This window comes from Lithobates pipiens, unplaced genomic scaffold (assembly GCF_037356315.1).
Source record: "Lithobates pipiens isolate NorthernLeopardFrog02 unplaced genomic scaffold, aLitPip1_a1.2 Scaffold_13, whole genome shotgun sequence".
Taxonomy (NCBI): domain Eukaryota; kingdom Metazoa; phylum Chordata; class Amphibia; order Anura; family Ranidae; genus Lithobates; species Lithobates pipiens.
This window is the reverse complement of record NW_027507718.1, coordinates 69,255,402-69,276,233: the sequence shown is the minus strand read 5'-3', so window position 1 is coordinate 69,276,233 and position 20,832 is coordinate 69,255,402.

Below are 20,832 nucleotides of genomic sequence, written 5' to 3'. Positions count from 1 at the left end.
CCTCCCCCATCTGGGGATGCCTTTCCAATTCATTCATGGCTAAAAAGGCTTATATATTCTGAATGGGAACATCCGGATAAACAAAATTATCCTCCCAAAAAATTCTCCACACTTTATCCTGTGGAGGAGGATTTCTATAAGAAATGGGGGGTTCCAGCAATTGATGCTGCAGTCACCTCAGTGAACAAGAGTCTCACTTATCCGGTAGATAATGCACTAATGTTAAAGGATCCAACAGATAAAAAGTTGGAACTTCTTTCTAAAAGCAATATGTCTTTAGCAAGATTAGTAGCGCAGCCGGTTCTTGCGGCAATTGGTGTATCTCAGTCCCTTAAGGAACAGTTTGTGGAGATACTTAAGATTCTGCCTGATCATCAGGCCCAGCAATGGCCCAGAAATATCAGACTCACTATGTTTCACAGTAGATGCTATGAAAGAACTATCATTCAAGCCTCACGGCTTATGCTAGGACTAGTGCATTCTCGCAGAGTTCTGTGGCTGAAAAATTGGTCAGCCGAAGCACCATGTAAAAAACTCCTGGCCAGTTTCCCCTTTCATGGTGAATGGCTTTTGGGGATGATCTGGATAAATACATCCAAAGGATCTCTAATGGGAAAAGCTCTCTTTTACCAGTAAAGAAGTTTAAACATTTCTCCTTTTATGCGTGCTTCTTCACCTGTGCTAGGGGGCATCAGCCTCTAGGCAGGCTCAATGGCCTCCACCGTCAGGTTCAAGGAGACCCCAAGGGGGCAGCACCAGGGTCAAAAGAGGTCTTGGGGCAGAAAGCCCGCAAAGCAGAATACTAAAGCCTCTTTATGAAGGGGTGCCCCCACTCGCTCGGGTGGGGGGAAGGCTCCTGTAATTTTCAAAGATCTGGCAGGCTCAATGTCAAGACAGATGGGTGGCTTCCTCAGTTTCTCTAGGTTACAAGCTAGAGTTCAGAGAGTTTCCGTCTCCTCGTTTTCTAAGATCAAATGTTCTCAGGGATCCAGAGAAAAATAAGTTTCTCTTTCTAGCTCTGGATTATCTCTTATCCCAGCTTATGATATCAGAGGGTCCCTTAGAGGAACAGGGCACAGGTTTTTATTCAAACCTTTTCACCGTTCCAAAACCAAATGGAGAGGTAAGACCCATTCTAGATCTCAAAGATCTAAATCGGCACTTAAATATCCAGTCCTTTCGCATGGAATCAATCAGAACGGTTGTTTCCATCCTACAAGGAGGGGAGATTTTGGCATCAATCGATATCAAGGATGCATAGCTCCACGTGCCAATATTTCCCGCTCACCAGAAATTTCTATTCTGGCACCTCCTTTAGCTAGATTAAGGGCTCAGGGCATAATGGTCCTAGCCTATTTAGACAATCTACTTTTTATAGATCATTCAGTCTCTGGTCTAAACCAAAGTCTAGTCACAGTTGTAAACTATCTGGAATCTCTGGGTTGGATACTCAACCTAGAAAAATCCTCCTTAAAACCATCAAGGAGATTACAGTACTTGGGGCTGGTCAAAGATACAGTACAGAAGAAGGTATTCTTACCCCAGACAAGAATCATTTCTATTATAGGAATAATTCAACTTGTCAAAACTAGGGATGAGCCGAACACCCCCCCAGTTCGGTTCACACTTTCAAACAGACCAAAAATTCGTACGAACTTTAGAACCCCATTAAAGTCTATGGGACTCGAACGTTTAAAATCAAAAGTGCTAATTTTAATGGCTAATATGCAAGATATTGTCCTAAAAAGGGATTGGGGACCCGGCTCCTGCCCCCAGGGGACATGGATCAATGACAATTTTTTTTTTTTTTAAATAGCCGTTTTTTTCGGGAGCACTGATTTTAACCACTTAAGCCCCGGACCAATTGTCAGCCTAAGGACCAGAGGTCTTTTTACAATTTCGCACTGCACTGTTTTAACTGGTAATTGCGCGGTCATGCAATGTTGTACCCAAGCTAAATTTGCGTCCTTTTCTTCCCACAATTAGAGCTTTCTTTTGATGGTATTTGATTGCCTCTGCAATTTTTATTTTTTATGATATAAAAGGAAAAAGACCTAAAAATTTAAAAAAAAAAGATATTTTCTACTTTTGTTATAAGAAAAATCGAATAAACTCAATTTTAGTCATACATTTAGGCCAAAATGTATTCAGCCACATTTAGTAAAAAAAAAAGTCAATAAGTGTATATTTATTGGTTTGCGCAAAAGTTATAGCGTCTACAAACTAGAGTACATTTTCTGGAACACAGCTTTTAATTTATGACTGCCTATCTCATTTCTTGAGGTGCTAAAATGGCAGGGCAGTACAACCCCCCCCCCAGTGACCCCATTTTGGAAAGTAGACACCCCAAGGAAATTGCTGAGGGGCATGTTGAACCTATTGAATATTTTTTTTTTGTCCTAAGTGATTGAATAATGACAAAAAAAAAGTTTACAAAAAGTTGTCACTAAATGATATATTGCTCACACATGCCATAGTTATATGTGGAATTGCACCCCACAATATATTCTGCTGCTTCTCCTGAGTACAGGGATACCACGTGTGGGACTTTTTGGGAGTCTAGCCTATGGCCCGAAAACCAATCACTACCTTCAGGATTTCTAAGGGTGCAAATTTTTGATTTCACTCCTCACTACCTATCACAGTTTCGAAGGCCATAAAATGCCAAAATAGCACAAAACCCCCCCAAATGACCCCATTTTGGAAAGTAGACACCCCAAGCTATTTACTGAGAGGCATATTGAGTCCATGGAATATTTTATATTTTGCCACAAGTTGCGGGAATATTACAAACTTTTTTTTTTTTGCACAAAGTTGTCACTAAATGATATATTGCTCACACATGCTATGGGCATAAGTGAAATTACACCCCAAAATAAATTCTGCTGCTTCTCCTGAGTACAGGGATACCACATGTGGGGGACTTTTTGGGAGTCTAGCCACGTACGGCACCCCGAAAACCAATCACTGCCTTCAGGATTTAAATTTAAAACGCTACCAAAAAAACTGTTAGCGATCGCAGGGATCAGGCCTGACTCTGTGAACGCTGTAGTTATGTGTTTTGTAAGTGACAGTGATCGATCGATGCTGCCCTTGGGTGGGCTGGGCGGAGGGGCAAAACGCAGGTGCTAGCAGGTATCTGGGCTGATCCCGTTAACAATGCGTTTTTTTGGAACCCTAAACTGCTGGGGACGCTAGTATAGATCTGATCAGATCAGATATTGATCTGTTCAGATACTATACCACTATGGGAGGTGTATGCTTTGCGCGTGGGTGTTAGCGGTACTGGCACTAACCTAGCAACGCAGACCCTATCTGACCCTAAAACCTAATTGATATCACCCGCTGGGTGATCAGGGGGTAAACCTTTATTTTTTTTAATATATATTCTTTATTTTTCAATTTTAGATATGATTTATACAAGTAGCTTACTTTCAGAACATCTTCATACAATTATATTAGACATCCATTAAACAATCCTTTCCTAACCCCTGCCCCCTCCCCCCCCCAAAAAAAAACAAAAAAACAACAACACCCCATTACCTCCTCTTCTCTCACTCACCTCCCTCTCTGTCCATATTACCCTCCAACATTGCAAGATAATCCTTTTTCAAAAATGCCACCCATGGTTGCCATTTCCCTTGGTATTTTCGCCTTGTTTCCTCTAGTTTATGTATGGACTCTTCTATTGCCCTTATCTGTTCCACCTTCCTCACCCACTCTTTTCGTTTCAATGGTTTTTATTGTAGTTTTACAGAATAACAATAAGTATTGAACAGTGTCATACATCAGTAGATTGAAAATCGGTTTACCGATACATACTTGTTATCAGAATACAAACAGTTGCAAACAATTTCAACAGTGAAGCACAGTATAAATGCTGGGAGGAGGGCTGAGAACGTTGTCAGGCCGCTCCAGACACCCCATCTGGGAACTAACTGTGTCTGGAGGCGGCAGACAACCCCTCCCCAAGTGTGCAGGATAAGTCGGTGTAGGAAAAACATAGGACTTAAAGTGGTGCTCCGGCCAAAATTACACTTTTTAAATAAAAATACCCCTATAATACACAAGCTTAATGTATTCAGTAAAGTTGGTCTGTAAACTAAGGTCCGTTTTGTTAGATTATTACAGCATTTTGAAAGTTTATAAACTAGCAGCAGACCGTGGCCATCTTAAGTGTGGGCATCTGAAGCCAGACTGTATTTCTTCCTGGATTTCAGCCTTGCAGATCTCGCACATGCTCAATGCTGCACAAGCAGTGTAATAAGTTTCAGGTCAGGCTACCATGGCAAGGGCAGTGTTAGAGGAAGTTGCCACCCATATCTATGCAAACCCCTCCTCCCTCCAGGAACCAGTAAATATACTGCATGTACAAGGAATATTATTCAAGAAACACACACACTATATATATATATATATATATATATATATATATATATATATATATATATATATATATATATTGTGTTCTGTACATATATACACACACATATCTACACTCAGCGGATACTTTTTTCTGTACAGCTTTTCATTTAAAAAGAAAAAAAAAGCACATTGCATCACCCCCAACACTTCGAATTGCATCAGCACATCGAATCGCATCGCTCCAGCAAATCGAATCGCATCTCCCCCATCACATTGCATCTCCCCCAGCACATTGCATCACCCCCAGCGCATCGAAACGCCCAAAGCACATTGCATCACCTACAACACATCGAATCACATCAGCACATCAAATCGCTTCGCCCCACCATATTGCATCGAAATGCATCGCCCAAGCACATCGCATCACCACAGCACATCGAATCGCATCTCCCGCAGCACATCGAAACGCCCCAACACATCTCATCGCATCACCCAAAGCACATTGCATCACCCCAACACATCAAATCGCATTAGAACATCGAATCGCGCTGCCCCCAACACATCGCATTGAATCGCATCACCCAAGCACATCGCATTGAATCGCCCTAGCACATCGAATCGCATCACCCCAGCACATTGCATCACCCCCAACACTTCGAATTGCATCAGCACATCGAATCGCATTGCCCCAGCACATCGCATCGCCCCAGCAAATCGAATCGCATCTCCCTCAGCACATTGCATCTCCCAGCACATCGAATCGCCCCAGCACATCGAATCACCCAAAGCACATTGCATCACCCCCAAAACATCGAATCGCTTTTCCCCACCACATCGCATCAAAACGCATTGCCCAAGCACATCGCATCGCCCCAGCACATCGAAACGCATAACCACCAGCACATTGCATCACCCCAGCACATCGAATCGCATCACCCATCGCATCAAATCGCATCACCCAAGAACATCGCATTGAATCGCCCCAGCACATCGAAACGCATCTCCCCAGAACATCAAATCGCATCACCCAAGCGCATCGCATTGAATTGCCCCAGCACATCGAATCGCATCTCCCCCAGAACATCGAATTGCATCACCCCAGCTTGTTGCATCACCCCCAACACTTCGAATTGCATCAGCACATCGAATCGCATCGCCCCAGCACATCGCATCGCCTCAGCAAATCGAATCGCATCTCCCCCAGCACATTGCATCTCCCCAGCAAATTGCATCTCCCCAGCACATCGAATTGTCCAAAACACATTGCATCACCCCCAAAACATTGAATCACATCAGCACATCGAATCGCTTTGCCCCACCACATCGCATCGAAACGCATCACCCAAGCACATCGCATCGCCCCAGCACATCGAATCGCATCTCCCCAGAACATCGAATCACATAACCCCCAGCACATTGCATCACCCCAGCACATCAAATTGCATCAGCACATCACATTGCCCCCAGCACATCGAATCACATCTCCCCAGCACATCGAATCACATCTCCCCAGCACATCGAATCACCCCCAGCACATCGCATCTCCCAAAGCACATCGAATGGCATCAGCACATCGAATTGCTTCGCCCCAACACATCGAATCCCATCGCATCTCACCAGAACATCGAATCGCCCCAAAGCACATTGCATCACCCGCAACATATCAAATCGCATCGCCCCCAGCACATCGCATCGCATTGCCCCAGCTCATCGCATCTCCCCCAGCACATCAAATCGCATCACACCCAGCACATTGCATCACCCCCAGCACATCGAATCACATCGTGCAAAGCACATTGCATCACCCCCAACATATCAAATCGCATCAACATATCGAATTGCATCGCCCACAGCAGGTGGGATGGGATGAGGTGAGGTGGGATGGGATGAGGTGAGGTGGGGTGGGATGAGGTGAGGTGGGGTGGGATGAGGTGGGATGGGATGAGATGGGATGGCGTGGGATGGGATGGCATGAGGTGGGGTGGGATGGGATGGCATGAGATGAGGTGAGGTGGGATGGGATGAGATTGAATGGGATGGCATGAGGTGGAATGGGATGAGGTGAGGTGGGGTGGGATGAGGTGGGATGAGATGGGATGGGATGGGATGAGGTGAGGTAGGATGGGGTGGGATGGGATGAGATGGGATGGGGTGGGATGGGGTGGGATGGGATGGCATGAGGTGGGGTGGAATGGGATGGGATAAGGTGAGGTGGGGTGGGATGAGGTGGGGTGGGATGAAATGGGGTGGGGTGGGATGGGATGGCGTGAGGTGGGGTGAGATGAGATGAGGTGGGGTGGGATGAGATGGGGTGGGATGGGATGGCATGAGGTGGCGTGGAATGGGATGGGATAAGGTGAGGTGGGGTGGGATGAGGTGGGGTGGGATGAAATGGGGTGGGGTGGGATGGGATGGCGTGAGGTGGGGTGGGATGAGATAGGGTGGGATGGGATGGCGTGAGGTGGGGTGGGATGGGATGGCATGAGGTGGGATGCGATGGGATGGCATGAGATGAGGTGAGGTGGGATGGGATGAGGTGGAGTGGGATGAGGTGGAGTGGGATGGGGTGGAGTGGGATGGGGTGGGATGGGGTGGGATGGGATGAGGTGGAGTGGGGTGGGATGGGATGAGGTGGAGTGGGATGGGGTGGGATGGGATGAGGTGGAATGGGATGAGGTGAGATGGGATGAGGTGGAGTGGGATGGGGTGGGATGGGATGAGGTGGAATGGGATGAGGTGAGATGGGGTGGGATGAGATGGGGTGGGATGGCATGAGGTGGGATGAGATGAGGTGGGATGAGATGAGGTGGGATGAGATGGGGTGGGATGGGGTGGGGTGGGATGGGATGGCATGAGGTGGGGTGGGATGGGATGGGATGAGGTGAGGTGGGGTGGGGTGAGATGAGCTGGGATGGGATGGGATGAGGTGAGGTGGGGTGGGATGAGATGGGGTGGGATGGGATGAGGTGAGGTGGGGTGGGATGAGATGGGGTGGAATGGGATGGGATGAGGTGGGGTGGGGTGGGATGGGATGGCGTGAGGTGGGGTGGGATGAGATGAGGTGGGATGAGATGAGGTGGGGTGGGATGAGATGGGGTGGGATGAGATGGGGTGGGATGGGATGGGATGGCATGAGGTGGGGTGGGATGGCATGAGGTGGGATGGGGTGGGATGGGATGGCATGAGGTGAGGTGGGGTGGGATGGCATGAGGTGGGGTGGGATGGGATGAGGTGAGGTGGGGTGGGATGAGATGAGATGGGGTGGGATGGGATGGGATGGCGTGAGGTGGGGTGGGATGAGATGAGGTGGGGTGGGATGAGATGAGGTGGGGTGGGATGAGATGGGGTGGGATGAGATGGGGTGGGATGGGATGGCATGAGGTGAGGTGGGGTGGGGTGGGATGGCATGAGGTGGGGTGGGATGGGATGAGGTGGGATGGGATGAGGTGGGATGAGATGGGGTGGGATGGGATGGCATGAGGTGAGGTGGGGTGGGAACGGGATGGCATGAGGTGGGGTGGGATGGGATGGGATGAGATGGGGTGGGATGGCATGAGGTGGGGTGGGATGGCATGAGGTGGGGTGGGATGGGATGAGGTGGGATGAGATGGGGTGGGGTGGGATGGCATGAGGTGAGGTGGGGTGGGATGGGATGGCATGAGGTGGGGTGGGATGGGATGAGATGGGGTGGGATGGGATGACATGAGGTGAGGTGGGGTGGGATGGCATGAGGTGAGGTGGGGTGGGATGGGATGGCATGAGGTGGGGTGGGATGGGATGAGATGAGGTGGGGTGGGATGGGATGAGGTGGGATGAGATGGCATGAGGTGAGGTGGGGTGGGATGGGATGGCATGAGGTGGGGTGGGATGGGATTGGTGTGTGTGGAATTCCTGCAGATCTCACTCATGGCCAATAGAGTAAGTGTCCCTGCTCCAAACCCTCTATCCATCTGTTACTGTGTGTTTTCTTTCACAGACCTGCTCGGTGATAAGACTCTCCACTGCCAGACCTCCCCCACCTCCTGTTCACTGCATCGCCAGATGCTTCTTTCTTTGCAGTGTACGGGGAGCGCTTGTACCTGCAAGGGAAGCTTGGGTAACAATGGCAACAAAAGCCTGGTTGCCCTTGTGTAAAATGGCGCCGGGCGTCGCCGTGCATCGCGTCATTTCCGGTTTTGAAATAACGCGATGCTACGGCCCAGCCCACACCTATTGCCTCCTGGGATTGATAAAAAACATCTCCCAGGAGGCATAGCAGATGGGGATGACGCACTCAGGCCGCGGCCGGAAGCAGGAAGTGAAGAAGAAATTTATTAATAAAACGGTGAGTTTAGAAAAAAATAAAAAAAATATGCCAAATGTGTTTAAGGGGACAGAGAAGCAGGGGATGCAAAGGACTTCCAAAAGAGGGTGGAGCTCCACTTTAACTGAAAGAAGGGAGGAAATAAAAAAAAAAAAAATAAAGCTACAAACATAGGTCCCTATGACTGCAGTTTTTAGGGTCGACAGTACATCACAGTTTATTACATAAGACTTAGAACCCGATGTTGGGTGCTTCCGCACAGTTGTTTGCAGGTAATTTGAAATACTATCCTGCTAATACAAGGGGGTGCAATGGGTTACATTAGGGGGTGCAGGAAGCCTACGTATTGTATGACCGAGAAGTCATTCTAGCTCTATGCTTCTGGGATCCTTGACCCAGGACTCTGCTTTTGTAAAATTTTCCTGTAGTCATGTGGGCCTTGGCGAAACTGTATTCCAATTTAAAATTATCGTTTAGAATTGCGATCACTTCCTGAGTGGAAGGAGGAGATGGTTTCTTCCAATTTCTGGCAAGTGCCAATCTTGCAGCTATGAGTATATGGGTGGCTACAGTTTGGCCTCACCCACTCTTTTATTGTCGGAACCTGCAGGGTTTTCCAATGGTGTGGAATCAGGGTTTTATCTGCGTTCAACAGATATGGGGTTATTGTACCTTTATATTGTGTTACCCCTTTCTCTGTGTCGTGGAACAAGCATACCCATGGATGTTTTTCAATGCTTTCCCCTGTTACCAAAAATATAATTTCTGTTATTTTCTCCCAGTAAGGTATTATTTTAGGACAGTCCCACCATAGATGTTTAAAGGACCCCAGTGCATTACATTCCCTCCGACAGGTTGACAGAACCTCTCCTCTAATCCTCTGCACTCTTTGAGGGGTCATATACCACCTCGCTAGTAGTTTGTAGGACATTTCAATCTTCTGTACATCTCTTGGGAGTGAATGAGTTATTTTAATTATTTTTTCCCTATGCTCATCATTTCTTAATGGGCCTATCTCCCTTTCCCATTTTCCCAGATAGGTCGGGAACTCGGAGTCTGCCTCCCGCCTTAATATTTTATATATTTTGGATATCCTTTTCTCTAAACATTGCGCTACCTTAAGCAATTTCTTTAATGGTCTAAGAAGTGTCATTCCTCTTAGTGGCTGGGGCAACCCTTGAGTAACATGTGATATTTGAGTATGTCTCCATCTGTCTAGTGGCTTGTGGCCCCATTCTTGTGTGATTTCCCTATAAGTGCTTATCCTATTCCCTTTTATTACTTCCGATAGTGTTATTTCCTCTCTATTTGCCCACCTACTAAAACGCTCCTCCTTTCATGGTAAAAAACTATTTGTATCCAAAAGTGACATTAGTGGGGAGTTATAATTCCAGTTGTGTCTCTTGTTAATTTTATCACAAATTTTTAATGTGTGCATTGTTAAAGTGCTAGTGCTTACTCTTAAATCCCTAAAGTGAGGTGGTATCCATATCATCTTTGCTATATCCGCCCTACTCAGCATGGTTTCCAACTCTACCCAGCTCTTCTCTTTCTTATTATGGAGCCAGTCAGCTACTCTTGAAATCACTATTGCTTCGTAGTATTTTTTAAAATCTGGCAGTGCCACTCCTCCTCTATCTTTCTCCTTCACCAAAACATTGTAAGCAATACGGGGGATTTTATGTGCCCATATAAACGTCACTGAAGGGAATGTAGATTGTCTAGAAGTGATTTTTAACCCCTTCATGTCTGTCAAAGTGTGATGTCCAATCACCCACACAGGCCTGGGAGATTAGCCCATTGAGACAATGACACAAAACAACAAAGTCTCTCCGAGCAAATCTAATCTTTATTCTTTGGTGTGAATATTTAAAGGGGGCTTTCAGAAAGTACCGCCCTTTGAACGTGTCATACAGATTATCCAATCATATACAAGTACAAGTACAGCCTACAATAAAAGTGAAACTAATGATTCCTCAAAATCATGTGCTTTCCAAGAAACAAAACAACTGAAAGAAGATAACAGTAACATGAGAAACGAAACTAGATTAGCAGAACTTGAGCATGTCTATTTGTGAAGTGGATGTTAGAGAGACACAAAATGGAAACCATATTTCTTAAAGAATGAAAGTGGTTAAGCTAAATATCCCTTCAATCCCCTCTTAGATCATATAAGATGATATCTACATTCTGTGTTGTGTTTTAATACTTCTTTGGGATTGTGGCATTGATTGCCTGATGACTCTTCGTGTATGTCATGTAGGATAGAACCTTATCAGGAGATTGAAGGCCTGCATCTATGCAAGTGCAACACTTAAAGCAGAGGTAAAGAATCAGAGCAAGGATAAATATCATAACAATAACAAGGACAATGTCTTTTAACCATGAAAATATACCTCCAAGCCCAAATCCTGCATTGGCAAATGGGCTCCATGTTTTAGCAATGTCCCTAGCTTCCTGCTGGAGCTGACCTCTAAGGGATGTCCCCTTTTATCATCCCCTACCACTCCCATGACAGGTACCAAGGATGAAAGGTAACACCATCCCTTAACATGAAGGGGCACCCAGGGATAACACACTTTCCCACAATATACATAGATACTTTTGTCCTAGTGCAAAAGGTCTCTTATCGACAATCTCATCAGTGTACTTGTCCTGTGTCACGATAAATTGTTGCAATATTTCACCTACATTTTTAGGGAAAGAAGAAAAGTTATGCAAGGAACGGTTTAGCCCTGGGTCAGATACTTAAAACAGTAGGTAGGGGCATAGACCCTGGATTCCCACATTGAGATATTAAATATTGATCTGCTGCAGAAAGAAGGGTTAGTCTGTGTCTCATTCCCTAAATTAAAACACCAATCGGGGGAATGACTTCTACCTGCTATTGGAAAGTTATTTATGTACAGAGTGGATATGTTAGTCAGGCATACAGAAGGAGTCTCGTTGAGAAAGGTGGAAATATTTAAAGGTACAGACAAAAGGGGAATTCAGGCAGTGCTAGGATGTAATTTGTTACATATCCTACATTCTTCATACCCTGATTTTTCACGAGCATAAGCGTACTTAAATTTTAGCAAAAGCATCTTATCAGTAAAACTATCTCCAGTCTCTCTCTTGATTCTAGCTTGTGTCACTGTAATGTTCTCTTGTGTGTATGTGTGTGCGTGTTCCCACAGATACTTTTAATTGCAAATCTTCAGGGTGGTAGATACAGTTAGTGATGATTCAAGTGGGTAGGAACACTGTCAGTTCAGAATCAGGAGGCAAAATGTCTTGCTAGAAGTCTGTGGTGAAAAAAGGAGGTCATCTTCTCTGGCGGGACCTGCTTTCCCAGGAACTCCTCCTTCCTCTGCTTGGACTTCTGCTTGAGGGCCTCCTGTATCCAAGATCTCCTTCCTGCTCTTGGGGCTTTGGGCAACCTTTTTCACTCTTTTGGCATGGATCCAGGACTGGCAATTTTCCACTAGGATGGCTGTTCTGGTCACTGCAACCACTGTGGTAGGAGGTCCAAAGGGATACTCTTGCTTCTTACTTCTGTTCAGCTATTGGACCACCATGGTGTCTCCCACCTTAAAGAGGTGATTAGCTTCCTGTGAATAAAAAGGAGAGGTGCGAGCAACATTTCTCTCAACTGTATCCAATGTTTCAACCAATTTCCTTACATATTCTTCCTGTATTAGGTCTAAATCTCCCTTTTCTATCATTAAAGGTGCTCTAGCCCATGGGATGGGGAAAGGTAGACCCATCAAGACTTCAAAAGGTGAATACCCTGTTCTCTTGGAAGGGGTCATTCTGTTTTTCTGCCAGGACTGCTGGGAGGACCTTCTTCCAGTTGGCAAAGGTTTCTCCTGTGGCCTTTCTTATTTTGTCTTTTTAATTGTTCTGTTCATTCTTTATATTATCCCTGAGCTTTGAGGGTGGTAGGGAATTTGAAACTTCCATTCTATCTTGAGAGTTTTTACCAAGTCCTGGCAGACCCTTGATACAAATGTAGGTCCATTGTCTCAGTTTATTTGAAGTGGGCATCCCCATCGAGGAATGATTTCCTGGATGAGGATCCTCACTATTTTTTGTGCATCTTCTTTTGTGGTTACAAAAAGTTCAACTCATCTTGAGAACATGTTCACAATTACCAAAAGATATTTCTGACTTTTGCCTAGTTTGGGCATGTGTGTGAAGTCAATCTGCAAATGTGTAAAAGGAGTGTTTGGCCTTGTGTGAGTTGCTCCTGATACATGTGATGCATCTTGTTACATAATTTTTAACCCTCCAGGAAATAAAAAGTGATGCACTAGCTACTGGTATACATGGCTTCCCCTCTTTGCAGAGAAATCCAGTTTTTGGATCTTTCTGCACACCTATTTGTCCCAATCGCTGAGATCAGCTTCTTCTGCACATCTCTGCAAATGTGAAAGAACCTGATCAAAAAAGGGCAATTTTGGGGCTAGCATGGGCATTTGGATCTATGCATTTTGTGAAATAGCAGCTTGTTTAGCAGCTAAACCAGCCAGAGCATTTCCCTTGGCTATATGTTTGTTTGCCTGTGTGTGCTCTGCAGTGCTGTGTAAGATAAATCAGACCTGGGTGATGTGTCTTGGTGAATGAGGTTTATGCAATCATGTTGTGGCACAACCTCATCCTGTTCTCATTTTAACCCTAAAGGGCATTTAAGATTGGTGCTAGTCCTGCAGTGGGAGAAGCATATTTGATGTACAATTTTGGATTAGACAGCACGATCACCTCATAGCCACTCAAACTCTGAGCAGACGTGCTGTGTATGTACATTTTTCAATAGGATTGATACATTATTGGTGGCGTGAAGTGTGGTGTCATGCCCCAGAATGAAAGAAGTGGTCATCTGAACCATCACTGCACAGGACGCGAGAGCTCTGAGACACACAGGCATGCCCTGAACCTGCACCGGAACCATCTTTGAGAAAAAAAACAATAGGGCGCAACTTGCCTCCATGCTCCTGAGCGAGGACACCTGACAAAGTCTTACAATTTTCCCTTGAAAACAAATGAAACATTTTTCCATAATTAGGGAGGCCGAGCCCTGGAGCCATTACCATAGCATTTTTCAAATACACAAAAGCATTGCACATTTTATACAGTCTGGCATGTCTGAATCTGTAGCTTGTCTCAGGAGATTGTCATAGTAGGAACAGTCAGGTATTCATTGGCGGCAGTAACCAATAATACCAAGAAAGGTAAGCATGTCTTTCTTAGTAAGTGGGCGGGGCAGACCCACAAGAACCATAGTTCTTTTGTGATTGACTTTCCTTTTTCCTTTTGAGAGTACACAACCAAGATATGCAACCATTTCCTGACACCATTGCAATTATTTCTTTGACACTTTGTGACCACTTTCAAAAAAACATTTAAAAAGATCCCTCCCATCCTCCAGGGTGGCCACCAAGTAGAACTGCAGATGAGGAGCCACATACTGCAGCAGTAATGAACAGTGTCCTGGTATCCAAGTTCTTAGAGTAGTTTGGAGGACAATAGACTGCAGAGGAGTCTACATAGCCCTGGGGCATTCTACACCATGTTAGTTAGAAAGCAAAGATTGGCTGTGTCTCCCCATCCACAGGGACGGAAATAAAAATGCATTCAATAAATCAATCACAGTAAAATACTCTGCATCCTGTGGTATGGCAGTATTGGTGACACATCAGGCACTATTGGGGCAATCGGTACCATTAGGCTATTGATGGCCCTTAGGTCTTGTACAAACCTATAGTCACCATTTGCCTTCTTACTGGGTTAATGTTAATGTAGGGTGAGACAATTTCCCTCTTTGTTGTCTCTGTGTGTAACCCCCTCTTTGTCCTTGCCCCCTCCCTTTTTTATAAAAGTTTCTCCTTTTATTTCCTGAGAAATCATTTTGATAATGTGTCTACACTGGTGTTTGCTTAAGGATGTCAAAACATCCTGCAGCATCCTTCGCTATCAGTTATTGTGCTTGTAGCCCACTCTGATATTTGCTTTGTGTCCTCATGTAATGAAGTCTTTTGTGAAACTCTTTTATCTGGTTGTGGAATGTAAGGGCGAGGAGGCAGGGCGCATGGTACAGGCATAGAGAACGTTGATTTAACCCTTAAATCCACACTCTCATGTCTCTGTTAAACCCATCGTGGACAATGTTTTGGCTAGGATGCTATAGGGAGCATCGGTCCAGCCGGGGATCTCCACAGCATGTTTATTTTCATCCTTATTTTTCCTTTCTAAACATTCTGATTTTTATTTCCTTTTACTTTTTTTTTTCTCTTGGCAAAATGCCAATTAGCACTCCTTATGGCCAGAGGTTCCCCTGATCACAAGCAAGCTTTGTGCGCTATTACTTTTCTTATTTTTATAACCAAACAATTTTTATTTATATTTCAATTTTTTTGTCAGAGTGCCAACAGGTTCAAACAGTACTTTCAATTGCTGTAGTACCAATGCCGCAAACAATTCCTCACTATCTGTTATGGTCAGTGAGATATTAGCACTAGAACCTGGAAGTTAAATGACTCACTGATCCAGGATCAGGAAATTATCAATAATATCGAAATAGGAGTTGACGACTTTTTTTGAGCTAAATGACACGGCAGAAACCTCCAAAGCTATTCTCTGGGAAACACACAAGGTAGTTATAAGAGGGATCCTGATTGGGATCGGAGCAGGGAAAAAGAAGGAAAGGGAGAAACAGAAGGCCCAACTATATAGGGAGATTAATGAACTAGAGCAAAAAACTAGACCTAAGGGGCGGCAGGAAAGGCAGGAGTTAATAGAAAAAAAAAAGAGAACTGGAGGAGTACTTAGAACAAGAAAGGAAATCAGCATTTCACAATATTAATAAGGAAAGATACCAGTGAGGAAATAGGTCAGGTAAATGGATGGCGAAAAGATTAAAGGAATATAAAAATAGGACCCATAGTCCAATGATCAGGGACAGAAGGGGTGAGATGCAGATCGCCACCCCAGAAATCGCTGAGAATTTCCATGCCTACTATAGTGCGCTGTACAGTATAGGGGGAAGAGGGGGAGATAAGGCAAAAAGGAAAGGAGCAATAGGGGAGTATCTAAGAGAGTATCAAGCTTTGAATCTAGGATCCAATTCAAGTCCCCTGCTATGATCAGTTTGCCTGCTCTAAAACCCTCCAGTCTTTTTAAAACTTTCGTTAAAAATTTGTCCGGGTTTCTGTTTGGTGCGTATACATTTACTATCTTACATTTCATATCCAACAATTTACCCTTTATAAATAAGTACCTTCCCTCTGGGTCAGCCAAACGCACCTCTACTTCAAACCTGGACATTCTGTCTAAACCAATAGCCACTCCTCTTGAATGAGCTGATGGGGTGTCCCCATAAAACCAGAGTGGAAATTGGAATGATACCAGTTTTATCCCTGATGCGTTGGTAATGTATGTCTCTTGGAGGCATACTACATTCCCCCCCAGGAATTGGAGTTCTTTATTAATTTTATACCTTTTTTCCTTCGTATTTAATCCCCTCACATTATACGATATTACGTTAATTGCAACCATCAATTACTATTTCAGAAAATAGTAGGTCCTCGTAGGCTGACCCAGAGGGCCTCTTACTGTGGGACAGAGAGGGAGTGAGGAAAAAACCCCAAAGCAAAACCCACCCACCCCCTTCCCACCCATCTCCACAACAATACCTCTAAAAAGGTTGGTCGGAGAGTCCCCCTTTGCTTGTTGATTATATGGACTAGACACATCTCGTTGGTGTCTTCTCCTTTCCATATTTACCCAGGGGCCCGCACCGGCGACCCTCTGGGGACCCCCTCCCGATCCCCTACCCCCCCTCACTCCCACGCCTTTTTATGCCCTAGGACCCCTCTACCCCCCTGTCTTACTTACTTTCTGAGACTATTTTTTGTCGCACCCCCTTCATTAGTGTCCACTCCTCTCCCTCTCTTCCATCTTAACTTCCTTTGTATGGGCCTGACTTCCTTTTCCTCTCCCCACCCCGGTAATTGGGGGGGGGGGGGATATGTCTAGCCTCTCACATAACCCTCTCAAGTCCTCGGGGAAGCGCAGAACTGCAGTGCATCAATCTTTTTTCCCTTTCAAGCAGGCTGTGAAACCCCATTGATAGGATATTCCTGAGGCAGCCATCCGTTCATTTAAGGGTTTTAATAATCTACTTCTCATTAGTGTTTCTGATGCTAAATCTGAGAACACCTGCAGATCTGCACCCTCAAAGGACACCCCTGGTAGTGTCCTCAGTTTCCCCATTATTTGCCCTTTCTCCTGCATAATGCAACCTCACAATCGCATCTCTTGGGGACTCGTCCCTTACTGCCATCTGCCGTGTAATCCTTTGCACTCTATCTATCTTTAGGGTTTCAGTGGGCTCTCTTTCTAATAACGGGTTGAATAACTGCTGCACTATGCTTCCGAGTTCCCCACTGCTATATTTCTCCAGGAGACCTTTAATACAGACATTCTTCCTTCTGCCCCGATTCTCTTGGTCCTCCAGTTTATACTGGAGGTTTCTATTCACTCTCTGAAGAGTTAGAATTTGTTCTGTTATCTCATCCAGCCTTTGATCCTGATTGTCTAATCTTTCCTCTATCTCCTCTACCCTCTCTAGGACCAAGCCTATATCTGCCCTTACTCCTACTATTTCAGCTTTTAAGGACTCCTCCATTTTAGCGAACATCTCCACCAGCATCTCCTTTATTGAGGGGGCTTCTTCTCCCTGAGGTGCAAGTTGCGAACTTCCTTCCCCTCTAATTTCCTCTTCTACCACTCTTGTCTCCTTTCCTGGTGTACTTTGGCACTACTCTGCGGGGGATTACTTACATCTTTCACCCCCCCGTCTTAGCACCGTTTACCTTCCCCCTTTACTTTCTTCTAATATCTTCTGCCTATTCAAGCCTGATCTCTGCGATGTTCCTGACTTGGGGCTGCTTTGTCCATCTTCTGTTATGCTGGTGTTGCTTGCTGAATACCTCCTGGGCTGGGTACCGACGGTATATTTTTACCCCGTTTTTGCTTTCCCTCTCATTCTTCTCTTTAGCTCCTCCCAATTCTTATCGATTCCTCTCCCCCTCGTCTCTCCTTCCCTCCCTTCTCACCCCTCCCCTCTTACCCCTCCCTTCTTACCCCTCCCTTCTTAACTTTCTGAAGGGGTCCCAGAACTTCTCACTTCCTTCCTCCAGCCTCCCACTTCTCCTCAGTCCGCCAGAGTGGCATGAGGGGTAAGGGGTCAGTAAGGGGGCAGAGAGCGGGGCGGTCACAACCTCTACCGACCCACTGGCATACAGGACACCCTCCCAATTCACCGCCCACTCCTCCCACCTGGTGTTATCCTCCCTTCTCTCTAGTCCGAGGGGGAAAGGGGGGAGAAGAAGGAAGAAAAAAAGGAAAACAATAAGTGGGGAGATAACCGCTGCTCTGGCAAAAATCTACAATGTTCTTACTGCCCGCGTCTCTTCCTCCCACTCCAGCATCCCCTTACTTAAGTATTCTACTCAGATCATTTAATACAGTAGTTAGATACACACAGGACCAAATAAATATTAGCATAATAAATTATGAAAGTTATCCTAAAGTGTCTTTGTCCATATAACTAACTTCTATCACGGGTTTGTCCTTTATCTTCCTTCCTTTGGCTTTGAAACAGAGATTCTCCAAGTGTTGCCGCGTTGCCTACTGCAGTCTCTTTGTTACAGTTCTACTACCCATCATTCAGGGCGCACTCAAGGCGCTAACAATTTGTACAATAATGTAACAGAACAGTGCTGGAAGCAGCGGCGATAATATGGATGCTGTTTCCAGGCCCTTATTTACCATAATTGACGGCCTCAACACTTTAGCCCCATAGCATTCACCCTTTCTAGATTCAACACTTGGGCTGACCATATACTTTTACAAGATGGATAATGATATGGAGAACCTTTCTTTGCTTCAATGTCTGCGTTGTCCACTGCCGTAATCTAGGGTGCCGTAATATCAGTAATGTCCCTGTTGGTGCAAACTGAACGGCTACCTCCAATCCAATGTTTATGGGGGGCTTCTAGGCTTTAACTTTAATACTCTATAACATTCCCCTCCCCACCTCATAGAATTCCTTCCGTGGCTCCTCAAGACAAACTCCTCCGTTGTTGAATACACAGGCGGTATGGCAGTATGGAGCTAATAGTTTGGGGTTGACATATGAAGTATAATGGAAGTAGAGTGATTAATTAAATTTACCAGGCTACTCTCTGGGGTATTGTCTATTACACTTTAACAGCGAGCGTAGTAGTTAAACAGAGGTGCTATTATAGCAATGATAATGCTTGAGAGTCCTTTAAGAGAGGGGGAGCTTAACAATTTCATAGAACCGCTCCTCAGATGCTATTGGAGTTTTCATTATATTAACTTGCTTAGAAAGACTTGAAGATGCTTAAGATTGGGTCTGGCTTGTAGCAGTTGCTATAATGACTGAACACATTTGCGTGCAACAAAATTTACAGCTCAGGCAATCCACTCACCGCTCCAAGCCCTATCGCAAACAGATTCTCCTCCATCCATGCATTAACTAACGTCTTGTTGATTGTAGACTCACAGTCCAGCTGCATCCAGCCTCACACGCCGGGTACACTCCCACTCTCACTGGGAATAGATGTCACTCTCCTGGCTGTATGTGGGATCTCCAGTGTGCTGTTCTGTGCTGTGCAGGAGGGTCAGGCGGACCCTGAGTAGAGCAGGGCTACCACTCCTCTGTGCGTGCGGTGGGCTCACCCCCAGGCCACTCTACCCGCTGAACCCTCGGACTGGACACCTGTCCCGGCAGCAGAGGAGGAGCCCGCCGCTGGATCCAAAGCCGCTCACTCCCACTGAGCTGAGCGGCATGCGGTGGGGGCGGTAAGAGTGGTGGTAAGCTCTCCTCCACAGGGTCCTTCAGCGTGGCATGGCTGTCAGTGCCGCTCTCCGCTCGTCATGTTCCGCTGTCACGTGGGGATTCCAGGAGGCAGGGCTGACAGGAGGACGCCCAGAGATCAGAGCGTGTCTACCTCATGGTGCTCCGCCCCACGTTAAACCTTTATTGGGTAATAAAGGTGGGTGCCCTGATGCTATAAAAAGCAAACTAACTAACCAGCGTCACCCGTAACACTTATACGGTGATCACTGGTGAAAGGGTTAACTACGGGCAATCAGGGGGTTAAAACCTTTATTCGTTATTTAGGTTCCCCGTCAGGTTTTTATATAGTGTCAGGGACCCCCATATACTACCTAACTGGCTATCCAGTGTCACCAGTGACACTTATACGGTGATCGCTGGTGAAAGGGTTAACTCTAGGGGCAATCAGGGGGTTAAAATCTTTATTAGGTAGTATATGGGGGTACCTAACACTATAAAAACCTGGCGGTGAACCTAAAAAATAACTAGCTACCTAGCAGCACTAGTGACACTAATGCAACGATCAGAAAAACGATTGATTAGTGACACTGGCAAAAGGGGGGTGAAAGGGTTACATGGGGGCAATCAGGGGGTTAAAACCTTTATTAGGTAGTATATGGGGTCCCTGACGCTATATAAAAACCTGACGGGGAACCTAAATAACTAACCAGCGTCACCAGTGACACTTATACAGTGATCGCTGGTGAAAGGGTTAACTCTAGGGGCAATCAGGGGGTTAAAACCTTTATTGGGTAGTATATGGGGGTACCTAATGCTATAAAAACCTGGCGGTGAACCTAAAAAATAACTAGCTACCTAGCGGAACCAGTGACACTAATGCAGCGATCAGAAAAACGATCGCTTAGAGACACTGGCAAAAGGGGGTGAAAGGGTTAACTCTAGGGGCAATCAGGGTGTTAAAACCTTTATTAGGTAGTATATGGGGGTCCCTGACGCTATATAAAAACCTGACGGGGAACCTAAAAAACTAAATAACTAACTGGCTAACCAGCATCACCAGTAACACTTATACAATGATCACTGGTGAAAGGGTTAACGCAAGGAGCAATCAGGGGGTTAAACCTTTATTAGGGGGTGTAGGGGGCTACCCTGGACCTAACACTAACTGCCCTGACCGTTTTTACAGTCACAACTGACACTAAATGCAGTGATCAGTAAATAAATGATCACTGCAATCAGTGACACTGGGGGGGGGGATGGGCGGGGGGTGATCAGGGGGTGACAGTGTGCCTAT